This window comes from Gastrolobium bilobum, unplaced genomic scaffold (genome assembly GCF_033153095.1).
Source record: "Gastrolobium bilobum isolate Gb01-03AN ecotype WA unplaced genomic scaffold, APGP_CSIRO_Gbil_v1 utg380130, whole genome shotgun sequence".
NCBI classification, from domain to species: domain Eukaryota; kingdom Viridiplantae; phylum Streptophyta; class Magnoliopsida; order Fabales; family Fabaceae; genus Gastrolobium; species Gastrolobium bilobum.
In genome coordinates, this window is record NW_026895240.1 from 1 (window position 1) to 5391 (window position 5391).

General features: G+C 35.7%; 1 pseudogene; it reads left to right on the top strand.

Moving 5' to 3' along the window:
- The first annotated feature begins 74 nt into the window (after positions 1-74).
- On the top strand, positions 75-5391 carry LOC133301598 (uncharacterized; annotated as a pseudogene).

Sequence of the window (5391 nt, forward strand, 5' to 3'; positions counted from 1 at the left end):
TTATTACGTTTTCCTTTGTGTTATATATATGGATATGGATGATTCCAATGTGCCATTTTTTTTATTTTTTACAGATCATCTTGGAGAACATTTGTCTGCAACTTATACTCAATATGGTGAGCACAAATCCGATTTAATACGCAGTTAAAAATATTTTTATATTAAAAATGTCTTTTGTTATTTTTGTTACATTTTTGCTTTGTGTTACAGATACTGATGTCAATGACTCCAGTGTGCCAACTATTACCTCTATCCATCAAGGTCTTTATATTAATTTTCAATTTTCAATTTTCAAATATTGAATCACAACTCTTTGTTCCTGTTGGCCTCTCTTTTTTTAATTTTCCATTCGTTATCCTTTGTGTTACAATTATGGATATAGATGATTCGAATGTGCCAATGTAGTTTTTTTTTTTGTTTTTTATCTATTATAGATATTTATATAAACAATTTCAATGTGCGAAACACGTTTTATATCAATGGAGGTCTTAATTATAATTTCAAATTATATATTTGCTATTACAAATAAAAAACTTCCTGTCTGACAACCAAGCTTATTTCAATCTAAAAATATTTGTATATGTTTAGATTATTGGGACGCAGGGGATCCTACTTTTGTTTGCGAGCATTGTGGAGCACAAATGTGGTATGCAGAAAGAACTAAGAGGGATCGTAACCCAAGTATGCCGCAATTTGGATTGTGCTGTGTCAATGGAAAAGTTCAACTTCCTTTGTTAAAAACTGCTCCGGATACATTGCTTCAATTGCATGCTAATTCCAATATGACGAGCCGCCATTTTTTGCGAAATATTAGAGCGTACAATATGATTTTTTCCTTCACCTCCTTTGGAGCAAAAGTGGATGGATCAGTAAATCAAGGTTCTGGCCCTTACTGTTTTAGAGTTGGGGGGAGAGTTCATCATTTAATTGGCAGTCTTCTGCCTGCTGATAGTCAGTCTCCAAAATTTGCTCAACTTTATATTTACGACACTGAGCATGAAGTGGACAACAGACTTGGTTGTCTAAGGTATATTTTTTTTTGACCCAATTCTCATGTTTCATATGTGGAGTATCTTTTTATGTTGAGTAATATGAATGACAATTTTTTTATTTATTAAATTTGCAGTTCCACCAGTACTGAAGATATGCTTGATCCTGAAATTATCCGATTATTGAAGGAGATGTTCGATAAGCACAACAGTATAGCTCAGTCTTTCAGGTACGCTAGAGACCGTTATAAGGAAGATGACTTTAATGGTGTAAAGTTGAGGCTTATTCGAAGGCGTGGTAGTGATGGAAGAGTTTATAATCTTCCGACAGCATCCGAAGTGGCAGCTTTGATTGTTGGAGATATAGACAGTGCTATGGGCGATAGGGATATCATTATTGAAACACAAGATAGAGTATTGCAGCGCATCGATGTGAAGCATCCATTATATCTTGGCTTGCAGTATCCATTGTTATTTCCATACGGTGAAGACGGTTATCGTGATGATGTCCAGCGTACTGTATCCAGTGGTAGGAAAAATGCAAGAGCCATGATCAGCATGAAGGAATTTTTTTCGTTTAGACTTCAGATGCGATCTGGAGAATCAGAAATTCTACATCGATCAAGGAAACTTTTCCAACAATTTCTGGTTGATGCATACACTATGATTGAGTTTGAACGGCTTAATTTCATTCGATATAACCAGAGTCATCTGAGAGCTGAGTTGTACAAAAATATAAAACATTCATTAGATAGCGGTGAAGATGCAGCACTGAGCACTGGAAAACGTATCATTATACCTTCTTCATTCACAGGCGGACTAGATATATGGCTGAAAATTGTAAAGATGCTTTCGCAATTTGCCGTTGGGCTGGATATCCTCATCTTTTTATAACAATTACCTGCAATCCTAAGTGGCCAGAAATTACACGATTTGTTAGGGCCAGACAGCTGAACCCTGAAGATCGGCCTGATATTCTATGCAGAGTCTTCAAGTTCAAATTGGACCAGTTGCTACATGATTTAAAAAAGGAAAATATTCTTGGCAGAGTCATTGCATGTAAGTATATTATAAACTTGATACTCTTTTTGTTAACTGGATTTTATACAAAAAAATTTACGTCATGCATTGAATCTTTCTATAACGTTGTTGTATTCTTATTATTACTTATGTTATATTCTTTGAATGTAACAGATGTTTGTACAATCGAATTCCAAAAGCGCGGACTACCTCATGCTCATATTCTTCTATTCTTGAACCCTTCAAGCAAAGCTGAAAGTGCTCTTGATATTGATAAATTGATTTCAGCGGAGATACCTGACAAGGAAACGAATCCTACGCTGTTTATGGCTGTCACGAGTTACATGATACATGGTCCATGTGGTCCTGAAAATTACAAATCTCCTTGCATGAAGGACGGACGGTGTTCAAAAAAATTTCCAAAAAACTTCTGCTCCCGTACTTTGATTGACGATGATGGATTTCCTCATTATAAGAGAAGAAATGATGGGAGAGTTGTGAACAAAAATGGTGTTGAACTTGATAATCGTTATGTTGTGCCCTATAATGCACACCTTCTTTTAAAGTACCAGGCTCATATCAACGTTGAATATACTTGCCAGAGAAGTGCCATTAAATATCTTTTTAAATACATCCACAAAGGGAATGACAGAGTGACAGCTGCCATAAATCATTCGGACGATGAAATAAAAATGTTTTATGACTGCAGGTACTAAAAATAATCTCCATTGTGTTTTGCTTTCCTACAAAATTGGCACAATTTTTTTGAGAAATTATTAACTTAAATGTTCACCGATTTATTTATTTATGATAGGTATGTCTCCGCATGTGAAGCAGCTTGGAGAATATTTGGATTTGACATTCATTCGAGATATCCCCCTGTTCAGAGATTGCCATTTCACTTGCCTAATGAAAAGAACATTATTTTCAGTGATAATGATTCGTTGTATGATGTAAAGACAAGGGCGGAGTCTAGACTGTCAATTTTTGAGTCTTGGATGGATGCAAATAAAAAATATCCAGAAGGTAGGCATCTAACTTATGGAGAGTACCCGACTGAATTTGTTTTCAAAGAAAAAACGCATGAATGGAATCCGAGAAAAAAAGGATTTTCCATTGGAAGGATAAATCGTTTTTCTGCCAATAATGGAGAAGATTCATATCTTCGCACCTTGCTTAATTTTCAAAGAGGTTGCACCAGTTATGAAGATCTTAGAACGATCAATGGCGTGGTTTTTCCTACATTTAAGGATGCGTGCTATTCTTTAGGACTTCTGGATGATGACAATGAGTACATTGATGCAATTAAGGAGGCAAGTTCCTGGGGATCTGCTGCTTATCTTAGATGTCTGTTTGCTCTGTTGTTATTTGCCAACTCAATGAACAGACCTGAAAAAGTTTGGGAAGAGTGTTGGAAATTTTTATCCGACGACGTTGTTTATCGGCATAGGAAAAGAATAGGACGTCAAGGTACGTGTTATAATAATATTTCATACAATTTTTTTTTGTTTAACCGAAATCAGCATATGCTGCCTTAGTACTTATTAGCTTTTTTTGCCCGTATTCAGCAAATGTTGCTTTAGTGCTTATTTTGTTTTTTTTTTCCCGCATTCAGCAAATGATGCTTTAGTACTTATTTCGCTCTCTTTTCTTTCTTTGATTACTTTATCTTTGTTAATTTTTTAATTTTTTTTCCTTTGAATTTTATGCTTTGTCAGATGCAATTCTTACAGAAGAGTCTATAAAAAACATAACTCTTGAAGAAATTGATAAGGTACTGTAGAGCAATGGGAAATGCCTCTCTGATTATCCGTCAATGCCACGCATCAATAGTGAAACTTTGCTTGATATGCAAAATCGATTAGTGTTGGATGAATTAATGTATGACAGATTTGCTTTGGAAGAGGAGCATAAAAGACTAATTAATTCCCTCACTGATGAGCAGAAAGCTGTTTATGATAAAATTGTTTCAGCAGTTACGGCAGGTAATGGAGGGTTATTTTTCCTATACGGGTTCGGTGGTACAGGAAAAACATTTATTTGGAATACTCTTTCAGCATCTATTAGATCAAAAGCTGGAATCGTACTTAATGTTGCTTCTAGCGGAATTGCTTCCCTTCTGCTTCCTGGAGGACGAACAGCGCATTCTAGATTTCGTATTCCTATTCAAATCAATGAAGATTCAACGTGTAATATAAGGCCGAAATCTACTATAGCTGAGTTGCTGTAAAAAACAAAGTTAATCATTTGGGATGAAGCTCCAATGGTACATAGATTTTGCTTTGAGGCTCTGGATAGGACACTGAGAGATGTTCTTAGAATTTCTGATACAAGCTGTGTTGATATGCCATTTGGTGGAAAAGTCGTTGTTCTAGGAGGTGACTTTCGGCAAATATTACCTGTCATTCCTCATGGCAGCAGACAAGATATAGTTCATGCAACCATCAATTCTTCTCATCTATGGTCCCATTGTCATTTATTAACTTTGACCAAGAACATGCGTCTTAATTCTGGAAGTAGCGCTCACAATTTAGAGGAAATAAAAGAATTTTCTGAGTGGCTACTTAAAGTTGGGGATGGTAATCTTGGTGATGATGTTGATGGAGAATCTATTATAATAATTCCAGATGAATTGTTGATTAGAGAATCGGAAGATCCGCTGTCGGATATGGTTAATTTTGTTTATCCGAATCTCTTGGATAATATTTTGGATCAGACCTTCTTTAAAGAACGTGCTATTCTAACTCCTGAATTGTCCGATGTTGCTATGCTAAACGAGCACCTAATGTCTATGATTCCTGGTGAAGAAAGGACTTTTTTGAGTTCGGATAAAATTCTTAAGCAAGGTGGGACTTCCTCTGTTGAGGATGATGAAATCACCCCTGAGATCTTAAATACATTATCATGCTCAGGGATTCCTGATAATAAATTAATCTTGAAAGTTAAAGTTCCAGTAATGCTATTAAGAAATATTGATCAGTCGAGAGGTTTATGCAATGGCACGAGATTGCTTATTAAAAAATTAGTGAATCATGTTGTTGAGGCAATTGTACTTACAGGAAGCAATATAGGGGAAACTGTGTTAATTCCTAGAATGACGATGAGCCCATCGAGTCATACATTTCCTGTAAATTTCCAAAGAAGACAATTCCCCCTGATTGTATCGTTTTCCATGACTATCAACAAGAGTCAAGGACAATCACTTTCACATGTTGCAATTTATCTCCCTAAGCCTGTCTTCACTCATGGGCAATTATATGTGGCACTGTCTAGAGTAAAGAGTAAGCATGGATTGAAGATATTGATACTTGATGAAAATGGCTGCGTTACGAATAGTACCCTTAATATAGTTTACAAGGAAGTATTTCAAAGACTGCTATAG